Source organism: Camelus bactrianus, chromosome 1 (assembly GCF_048773025.1).
Source record: "Camelus bactrianus isolate YW-2024 breed Bactrian camel chromosome 1, ASM4877302v1, whole genome shotgun sequence".
Classification (NCBI taxonomy): Eukaryota; Metazoa; Chordata; class Mammalia; order Artiodactyla; family Camelidae; genus Camelus; species Camelus bactrianus.
Genome location: NC_133539.1, coordinates 67261831 through 67273071, shown reverse-complemented (window position 1 = coordinate 67273071; position 11241 = coordinate 67261831). Strand labels below are relative to the sequence as shown.

The following is an 11241-nucleotide window of genomic DNA, read 5'->3' as shown; positions in this document are numbered from 1 at the left end:
GAAAGTAACATAATGCCTTTATTAATTAATAAGACTTTATTTATACCCATTGTTGACTGCATATTTGTTGACAACTTCTATGACAATACATTTTAAAAAGTTTTTCTACAAGAATAGATAATTCAATTTTTCTTCTGTTTATTGAAATGTATTTTAATAAAGTTATTATTGACAGTTGAGAAAAGTTTTATTCAGCCCTACAAGTCATTATTGATAACGGAAAATACCAAGTTTCTCCCACACATGTAACGTGAAATTTGGAAGCGTTTTCACAGACTACCTCCTGGCTCTATGTAGTTTAATCATTGTTCTCCACTATCTTCATCTTTCCTGTGCCAGATGCTTTAGGGGTTATTAGCATCTTCACAGGAGCTGAACTTTGGCCTTGTTCTTCCTTTGAATCTTGGTGCTAGTTTGTTACAGAAGTAGAAGCCAGTCCTATATCAAGATAAAGAATAACTTAACTCTTCAAGAAAGTGACTAGGGACCATTTAATTGTATCCTACTGTCCCCAACTAAATGCTAACTTACCTCAACTTCCCTTTAACCATATCTCACAAATGCCCACGGTCATTCTGACATCCAATTTGAGGGGAAGAGTGATAAAAGGGGAGACTGAATGGAGAGGGACAGCATTTTTAACCAATTTCAGTTAAATAAAATTTACTTTTGAAAAGTAAGGGAAGAAAAGAAAAGGAAAATGGCCATGGGAATATATTGCTAGGGTCCCTCTTACTGCCTCAGAAAGGACACATTAAATGAGGTATTTTGAAATTTAATTTTTATTAGCTTTATATAAAATCCAGTGGCCCAGGATTGTGAAAGAAATAACAGGTCTGGAGTACGAAATCTTGATTATAGTCCTGGCTTTCCCACTGATTCACCATATGGGCCTTGGACAGGCTATTCACTGCTGAACCCTCAGCTATTTCCATAAAAAATGAAACTTGACTAGATAACACTCGAAGTTCTCTTCACTGTCTGACATTGAGTTGTATCAGCGGAACTGGCTGCAGTAGCAGAATTCACAGAAATGGGGACCTTTCTGCCTTCACAGTATCAGGGCACTAAATTCAGGAGACAGAAGCAACCCTAACTATTTTCACTCCATCTTGGAAGCAGTTGCCTTGTTTTTCAAGAGTGTAGTCATCTCTTTTCAAGGAAAAAGGTGTAGTCTTTCCAAGGATTCTAGTCCCCTTTGCATCCCAGTGACCTCCTTGTGAGTCACTACTTGACTGATGAGGGGCTGTTTCCATGGTGACCACTTCTGCTCTTCCCAGCAGCTGGAGGGCTTAACCCAGCCCTGACACAGCTTCCTCAGTTGGGCTGGGCATCCACTTAACCAAAGCATTCAGGGCAGGACTTGACAGCTCTGCACTTTGGGACTTGGAAGGGATTCCAGAAGGGAGAAGGGTGGGGGCATGGTGAAACCACTCATCTGTGGTCTCATTTTTTCCGTGGGTTAAGGTCTCAAGAGGTTATGTCCTAGCTAGAAAGGAACGTTAATGGCCAAGGAGTCTTGAGGGGCCCTCAAATGCTGAAGGAATCATTTCTTGGTGGGTGCGGTTGTCCAGCGAGACTTCCCCATACCATTTGCTTCTGACCTTTGTAGAGCAATCTTCCATCTTCTCTGGTCCATAGGACACATCTCAGGCTCAGTAAAGTCCGCCTCTTTCACACCAGTCAATTCTTTGACAGTTCCCAGGTCTGTCTTCTTTTAGCTGCATCTTCCCCAGGTCCGTCTATAAAAGATCAAGAGCCATTTGCCTGAGTGGAGAACCATGCCTACAAGTTAACAGACGGTCACAGCTGTGTTAGAGGACTCAGGCTCGAGCACATTCTAAAATAGAACTCGGCCACAGAGGGCATGGAAACACGCTGTGCTCAACACTGCCAGGGAATGCAGCCCTGAAGCTTGAGTTTTTCACGCCTCAAACTCATTAAACCCCCAGCCTGCATTTCACACATCATGTCCCTCCGGTATTTCTGGCTTCCTTCCTTCAAACATCACACCCTTTTCTCCTTCAGGTGGCTTTTACTGGTCTTTTGTTATTGATACTACTATTCATCTGGAATTTTCTGAATGCCGAGGCAGAATGTCCTAGGAAACAGAACATCCTTGTGGAAGGAAGAATTGATCTAATTATTAGAATTATTGGATTAGAGGCATGCAGAGCTGGAGGAGAGCCTAGAGGTCATTTATTTCTACCACCATCACCCTACACTTTGGGCAAAAAGAGGACCAAAGTTTACACAGTGAGTTTGGGTCATTACCAACAAAGTGGAAACTGACTCCTTGCCCTGTATGTATTTCTATTAGACCATTTGAAAATTGTTATTCTTAACACCAAATAATTTTGTGAAGGTACTTTTAAGTTTTATTAGAAGTAGGTACCCAAATATGCCACACTGATGAAGGATGTTGAGGGTAAGGAAGTATATATGTATGGATGGGGAGGGTTATGTGTGAACTCTGTATTTTCTGCTCAATAAAAATAAATAATTAAAAAAAAAAAGAAGTAGGTACCATCTACCACAATCATCTAGTCAATTGCCTTGTTTGCTTTAGTTTTAGAATAAAGCCTAAATGTGTCAAAGAAATTATCCCCTGACATCCACAAACATCCTGGATATTTGTTTTCATTATCCAAATCTCCATATACAAACATCATAGTTCATAGCTAGGAGCACTGATGGATTCACATGTTCATTCAAGAGGCCTTCAAACTACAGACTGTGTGCAGGTGCTGTCTCTGGTCCTGTGGAGTACTGACAGAGGAAATATGATGTAGCTGAGATGGAGTTCCCAGCACAGAAGGTGAGCCAGGTACGACCCCCACCCCCCCAATCCTTGCACGCTGTGACTATAGAATAAAGCAGATTGGGATATCTATTTTTTAAAGGTATAAGCTTGCGAGGAGAAAGGAGAGAAGGATTAATTTAAACTAGATGCCCCTGGAAGGCTTTTAGGGAAGGTTGTATATGAACTTCTCTTAAAGGACGGGTAGGAGTTTTACATGCATACAATGGTAGGGCAGCGATAATCTAAGAGCGGGAAATAATGTGGACACAGCATGGAGGGAGGAAGAATGTTGAGAGTTTCGGTCTCAGTTTGTGGCCAAATGATGCTACATCTCATGGCTAAGTGGGAAGGAGGAGGAAGCACAAAGCTCTATTCAGATGGAGGAAATTCTCAGATTTATACCTAACTTTCTGTGAATTCTTCTATCCCGAAGAAACACCACGTAGGTAGAATTTTCAGATTTTGAGACTCCCTCATTTTAGCTATTTCCTTATAAAGAAGTCTCAAGATCTTCCTGCTTGCCTAGGTTCAAATCCTGGCTTTATACTCGCTAACCCAGAGATCTTAGGCAACTGACCCAATCTTCTTAGAGCCTCTGTTTTCTTATCCATATACCTTATCCAGGGTGCATGTGAGAATTAAAATAACATAAAGCCTGAAAATTGCTCAGAATAGTACTTGGGACATGTTAATATTTAAGTTCTTCCCTGTAAGCTGAGTCTCCCAAAGTATGAAGTATGGTGACCAGACTAGCTGGATCGTTTCTTGAGGCTTGGGTTTAATTGTTAACAAACAAGAGTCAGTATAGTTATGTGTAGGGTAACCAACTGTCCTGGTTTGTCCAGGACTGGGGAGTTTCCTGGAACATGGAACTCGGATTACTAAAACTGGGACCATCCCAGGCAAATCAGGACGCATGGTCACCCTACTGTTGTGGTTGAGATTGGAGGCTGTAGAGCCAGACCATTTAGGTTCAAGTCTTAGCTTTGCCATTATCACATGCATAGCCTTGGGCACTGTACCCAATACTCTGTGCCTCAGTTTCTTCATCTGTAAAATAAAGGCTGAAATAGTAATGCTTGTTGTTATGAAGTTTAAGTTGTTATGAAGATTAAGTAAGTTAATATACATTATGTTAGCTCTTAGTTGTACTAGAAGATACCAAACTTTCTTTGTATTTACCTGCCTAACTCTAAATTCCTTAGATTATATTTTTTTAAAAAATCACTTGTTGAGAGGAATCAAATTAATTTCTACTTGTATATTTACACACTATCTGTCTTCTCAGTGGATTTGAGGTGAAATGAGTTTCTTCTCTTAGTGTTCCTGGCACCCTGGGCATGCCCTGTCCTCATTGACTGCACCGAGTTACTTGGCCTTTTGCACCATTGTGTGCAAATGGAAAACTGTGAGAGTATTTGTGGAGAGAATGTGGTTTATGACTCAGGTCTCTTTTACTCACTCTGAAGAGGGCGGTGTAATGAAGTGAGAAGTGCTCAGGGCTAGGAGTCAGGACACTGGGTTTGTCACAGGTTTGACCTTGGCCACAGCCTTCCCTCTCTGGATCTCAGTTTCCTAATCCTTTAAATAAGGGGTATAGGGGCATGATCCCCAAGGTTCTTTGGTTTCGAGTAAAGACATTGCATGGTTGCATTTTATTTTTTCCCCTTCTTTTCTCCAGCACAGGAAACAGAGAAGCAGACAACAGCAGTCTCCTGGCATCACCCAAAATGTCTCTTGTCCCCAGGAGAGGAATTCTGAAGCCTCACACAAAAGCTAGAGTAGGCTCTGGCCCCTCTAATTATGGCCCCTTTAAGGCCCTGGATCCTTCCTGTCTGCAGAATGTGCTATTTAACTTTGTCCATGGCGGTGCCTTGGCCAAGGACGCAAGCCATCGCCCTCACTTCTGTTGATGTTTATATTGAGAAAGCAGATAATCCTCACTGCAGTGACAAGTTGATTGAAGCAAGTAAAAACCAAATAGGGTTTAGAATTCTAATTGCTGACAGATTCATAATGGTGTGTGAGCCTGGTGTCTGCCTGGCTGCCCTGCTGTTCAGAACAAAGTGTGAAGTTAAAGAGTGTATTGTTTCTCATATGAGTTTCTCAACCCTAGAACAGTTTCTTTTCTGAATGGAGGTGGGGGAGAGAAGTGTGGCTTTCTAAAAACGATGAAGAAAAACATCCAGTGGACTTAAGAGGAAAAGGACAACTAGGTGGGGTTTTCTAGTGAAAAGATAATGTGGAGATGGGTGTAGTGGGGAGGACACCTGGGTTCCCATTGGATGGTGACACTATATCACTTGAGGCAAGTCGTTTAACTTCTCTGACCTGTCTGTTAAACAGGTGTGTTAGATTGAAATTGTTTACAATTTTATTGTCTTACAGGAGCTTTCTGTTAAATATTTCTAGGAAGAATAATAAACAATCAAACAAAATCAGAATAGTTTTGATGTAATATTCCTACACCCCTGGCACAAGCTGAAAATATACTGTCCTTTGATACCTATATGAGTATGTGACATTATACAAAGTAGATTGCAAGGATTCACAATACATTTATAATATTGGCTGTCCTTGTGTTGATAGGGAGGGAAGTAAGATTAGGGGTTTGGGAAAAAGTATTTCAACTGTATCTACATAGTTTGATTTCTTATATAAAATATTTGAAAGAAATATGAAAAATATAAATTATCAATTATAGGTAGTGGGAAATACAGAGGTTATTATAGTTGAGTACTTTCTGTACTTCTCTTATTTTTCTCAATTAAAAAAAGTTGACTAAGTATTTGTTGCTTCTTTGAATTCCAGTACTTTGTAATTTTGTGATATTTCCTCTTTGAACCTCAGCTTTCTCATTCATAAGATAAGAAAGTAGGTCTAGGTGATCTCTAAGATCCTTTGAATCCTTAACTTCTATTTCTGGTAAGAAAATAAAAACAAGATGGGTGATTAACACGGCAGGAAAACCAATTTTAAGCACATATGCTGGAAGATTGTGTTGGGGTCTTCTTGAAAAGAAAGATGATGATTTTGTCTTTCTTTCAATTTCCAGTAATTCTATATAGATATGTAGTTCCCAAATGCAAATTTAAACATCTAACATTTAAGAATTGCCTCCAGTGTTTTTCTGCCTTTGCAGAAATCACCACTATGATTAAGGGGAGAGTGGTGATTATTTGAGAGGAAGAATGAGCTCTTGGAATGAAGTGTGGTTTGGGAATTTTAGAAGGTCCAGGATTTTAGTCCTATCTTGGGTACTCTCTACTTGGGTGACACTGAGCAATTCATTTTAACCTCTCGGGCCCCTGGTTTCCTCTTTTGTAAAGGGAATGAGTTGGACTAGGTAATCTTTAAAGTCTCTTATATAAGAAAAAAAAAAAGAAGAAGAAACAAACATTTTACTTGATAATAAACAACTCCAAGAGAAAGGTGGAAGACAACAGATCAGGAACGCCATAAGTAGAGCTCCCAGTAATTATAGTGGTTAGACCAGCTGTCACCAGTCTTCAGGTCATCCAGAAGCCAAGAATTCCATGGTTTTATTTCAGGGTGGAGTCATTCTTTCAGTTCCTTCTCTCTGGACTTTTTAATGTCATCTTCTCTTTAGTACGTCCACCATGTGCTGCTTTGCTCTTGTGCTATCCTGGGCTCCCGTACCCTTGTATCCTGAATGTTATTCTTCTTGATGCTCTGATTATTCTCCATGAAAAACATATATATATATATATATATTTGAGATTTCTCAACCCCGGAAAAAATATTTTTTTGTAGCTCATGGTCTTTGTCTGGTTTCTTAACCACTTTCTTTTTCAGGACTATCCCTCAAATGTGCACTCTGAGTAACTTCTCAAAACTTCGGTGCTGAAAATCCTTTGGAATGGATAACTTCTTCCTTATAATAAATAATCCCTTTACTCACTCATCAGTTGTTAATATTGGGTGGAGTTAAAAATGGTTTAACTCCACTTAAAACAAAATATAGAATGCTTCTTCTCAGAAATAAACTTTAGTTCGGCCCTCTAATTGCTATACTGTTTTGTCTCTTCAAATCCTAATCTCACATCAATCTGACTTTTTTGGAATCATCTCCTGAATGTATACAAGTCTTTCTCCAGTGAGATGGTGAAAAGCTTCAAGCTTATTATGAGCTAATAAATAGACAGTTTCTAGATTAAAGCAAATGCAGAGACAATGATTAAAGAGCTTCTGCACTATTAAAGTGAATAATAAGCACTCAGAGATTGTCCATGGATAAAGGGTCCCCCTGGGCATATTTTAAAGTCCACTCAGTGGCCAGGGGTTGGAGAGTTCTACAAAAAGAACATAAATCACTTGCTCTTCAGATTTTTTTTTTTCTAAGTCAACAGAGACTGAAGCCATGACTCAAGCTTGCCAGGATTTTAAACCTGTGGTTCCATGAAGTCTAAGAATTCTGAAGCTGAGACCACTGAGTTATGTTTCCAGTATCAAAAGCCAACTCAACCTTGGCATCCTGGCATCCTGAGAACACTAAAATGGAATGGTCCTCTGCCCTTCTCTAGCCGGTTTTTGTTTTTGTTTTGTTTTCTGCCGATCAAGACTTCCATTCTATATTACAGATGATGGTGTAAATTCAGGAAAAATTCCCTGTTGGCCACTCCAAATCCAACAAACACAACTTAGCCATTATTAACATTGAATCCTTTGTTAGTTTTTAACACCTGCCTTTTCAGAGCTGTTGATTTTTCTTTAATGAAAAGTCTCACCCTGATCAGCTTAAAGTGTAACTGACAGAGATAAAACAGAGCCTAGATTATTGTCTCTGTCGACAGACCATACAGAGGACAAAACCTGATGACAGTGACATGTTGGGGGAGAAGTTCTACTGGTATTGTATTTTCTGATCCACTGACAATCAACATGTGTTTATGGAAATCACTGTGTCACTGGATTTCCAAACCTTGGGAAAGAAGACTGAGAGAGTGAGGGGAGAGAAAGGAAGATTTGGAATTGTCCCTGCAAGAGATCATAAGTCAACTCTAAGGTTGATGTCTTATAACTATTTCTTGCCTTAGGAACAGTACGAGTCAAATGGCTACCCTGAACTACTGTTTTTCTACTGACATCTATGAGAAACACAGTCTCTTAACATTAGAGCAGAGAAAGAGGATTCAGGATTATGTAGCTCATTCTTCTTATTTAAAGACAAGGAAACTGGAGACTGAAAGCCCACAATCACACAGTCACTGAGAATCAGAGTTGGAAATTGTATTTGACTTTTTTTTCCCTCCCAGGCCCATGTTTCACCTGAACTTTGGAGGCAGGTTGCAGTGGATTTAAATTCCAGCTCCTCTCCTTAAGAATTATACCCTCTTGGGCATGCTACTCGATCTCTGTGCCTCAGTTTTCTCATCTGTCAGCTACAAATAATAATAATATCTAGTTTGGAGGGTTATTGTAAGGATTCAATTATATAATTCAAGTAAAGTGCTTAATGCAACTCCAGACGTATGTTAACACAATAAGTACTAGCTATTATTATCATTATTGTTACTGTTACACCATGCAGCTGAGGGCATCGTGAGTCAAATGTGTAATCCTTGGACAGGGAGGTATTGCTTTATGGTAAAAAGCAAGTGGCAAATCTGATCCCATCACCTACTGTCATTGAGAAATTTTGAGCCTCTGCACCGCCTTCGGATTGTGCCTGACTTCCTTATCCTCAGGAGAAGGCTCACAAGAACCTTCCTGGTTGGCGCTGGCTCATGTTCACAGCCACTTCCTTGGTCAGCTTTGCTCACTATCCCCCTGCCTACTGCTCCCCTCCCCAAGCTTTGATCAGTCTCACTCTAGTGTTCTCAACAATCCATGACGACTCTCATCTGCAAGGCTTCACACTTGTCCCCTCGCCCTGACAAATGCCTCCTCTAAGCTCTTTTCCTGGCTAATTCCACTTACCCTTCCAATTGCTTTCCTCCACCTAGGCAGCCTCCCCACCCCGTTGAACAGTCTGTACTTACTTTTTTTGTATCCTCCTTGACACAGGTTTAAATTTCCTATTCCTTTGTCTATCTATCTGGCTTGACTAGACATAGACCCGTGAGGTCAGGGACGGTATTTTTTTCACTGTTTTATCCCAGCTTTTAGAGGAATGTCTGCCTTGCGGTAGCTGCTCAATGACTGTTTGTTGAATTGAGCAAATGATATACAGGGTTCTTTTCTCCTTACACAAAGAATCTTGCAGCCTGAACATAATGAAAGCTTTTGTTCTACTCCAAGTTGCTGGTAAACGGGAGCTTACAGGTCAGTATCAAAATCACTGAGGCAGCAGTTTCCCAAGAGGGACCCATCCAAACCCTCGACTTCACATGAACAGGGTTTAGGAGGGAACATCACCTTGCCCAGGGAGAGGCCTGGGAGATCAACAATTAGGCCATGGGAAAGCGAGGAGGATGGTGATTAGGTCTCGGTGCTAAGCAAGGGACTCAAAGATGTATACTTTGCATTGTCTCTCTGGGTAATCCTCCCCTACATTTTCTCATGATTGCCTGCAATAAGATTTCTTAATCATTTGGGGGGTTTAGAGTGTGATCCCTTGAATGTATAATTATCTCCATTATTCAAAACAAAGAAGACGCGTGCCAGTCGGAAAAAAATAAAACTAAAAATGTAGCCTCCAGCAGAAAACCAAGCTCAGCTCTCTCCCCATTCCCAGTCTTCTTTTTTGTTTTCTCCCATTGCCCTCCCTCCCTCACATGAAGGGTCCCGCACTCCTATTTCTGTGGGCTCTGAAACTGCAGCAGCAAGGTAGCAATAAGAAGGAGCAGCTGCTGGGTACTGGGACCAAAAGATATGCAGCGTTCAGCTCAGACCAGAAGGTTGGATGGCCACATCTCACAGCAGGACGTGGGCTGGACTGGAATGACTTTGCCGCACACCTTCGTAATTAGTTTCAGTGTTGTTTTTTGTTTGTTTGTTTGTTTTTCCTTCTCCTCTCCTTATGAAACACGTTCCTCATTTATGCTCCTGAAATCCTGAAATGGTGGCTCTGGTTTCTACAATCTGTTCAGTCACTGGCTTGCTCTCTGTATTCCCTGTGGCCCCCCATCCTGTCCCCCGGAGTCAGGCCATGTTTATATAATGAGAAAAGACTGTAGATGGGGTTCCGATGATTGACTTCTAGAGATTTCTCTGCCGGATGCCAGTGGGTTGAACTTGAGATCTTTCTTCTCCTTGGGTTTTAATTTCCTCATCTTTAAAAGAAAGCATTAGTTTACATGAAAGATGGACTTTTTTTTTTTTCTTCTATACAGGGCCTGATGGTGGATACCTCAGAACTAGGGGACCACATGATTTTGTTGCACACACACCACTCTGCTGCTGCAGCACAAAACAGGCCATGGCCCATAAGGTGAGTGTTGGGCTCCAATCAAACTTCATCTGAGGACACTGAAACCTGAATTCCATATAATTTTTACATGATATGAACTATCATTCTTCTTTTGATTTTTTTTTCAGCACCATTTAAAAATGTAAAAACCATTCTTCACTCATGGGACGTATAAAAGCAGGCTGCAGGCCGTGGTTTACCAGTCACTGATCTATACCTTAGTTCTCCAAGGAGGGTCTATAAAAGTTCAAGGGAACCCTGTGCCATGAAGACACAGCAGTGCACTCTGTTCCATTGATCTGGCTTGCCTTTTTGTTACCATCTTTAATTTGCTTTGAATTCCAAATGCAATTAAATGTGAGTGTGTGATTTTTGTTTGTTTGTTTACCAAAGGGAATTGGAAAAGATTGAGGTAGTCTTTTAATTTTGAATTTGATTCTTTCCAAGGCCTTCACATTCATACTCTAGCTGCCCCTCGAATGGGTTGCACCTGATCTTCAGCTTCTAGGGTGATTCTGGGCCACTGTGGACCAAACAACATTTGTTAAATTTCATTTATTCATGGCCATGACAGGGAGCTGAGGCATGAATAATACAAGAGTGGATAAAAAATCATTTATAGTGCATTCGGCTTTAAAATACATCACAGATATTATTTTCCCTCTGAAGATTTACCTTCTTAATCCCTTTTGCTGATATGAAAATGAGTTTGCATTACCTGAGCTCACAGTGGATTATGGCTGAATTGGGGTGCAGAAGAGAGATGTTCTAGAAATGCAATAAAAATGACATCCCAGGTTCAGTCTTCCTCCTCAAAGTCTCTTGACTCTTCCAACCACTGAGATTTCTCTTCTTCACCAGTTCCTTCATTATTCCCTCTCATTGGAGCCATAATATTATCTTTCTTCTTCTGACCATTCACCTTAGCCTGACCTCAGTCCTGGGACTTCCCTGGCATTCCCCGTGTGCCAGCACAGCCCCTCACTCACCTGGCATAGAGGCCAGAACCTAAAAAACACTGCACAATTTGAATAAGGAACTGATTAATAATGATGTATCAATTTCA

At 40.6% G+C, this 11241-nt stretch overlaps 1 long non-coding RNA gene across 1 annotated transcript in view; it reads right to left on the bottom strand.

The window, feature by feature from the left end:
* LOC123618110 (uncharacterized) overlaps positions 1-11241 on the bottom strand; it is a 31934-nt gene continuing 20693 nt past the window's right edge. The window contains exon 3 of the long non-coding RNA XR_006726475.2: positions 1-1742. This is a non-coding gene — a long non-coding RNA (uncharacterized LOC123618110). The remainder of the gene's footprint in view (positions 1743-11241) is intronic.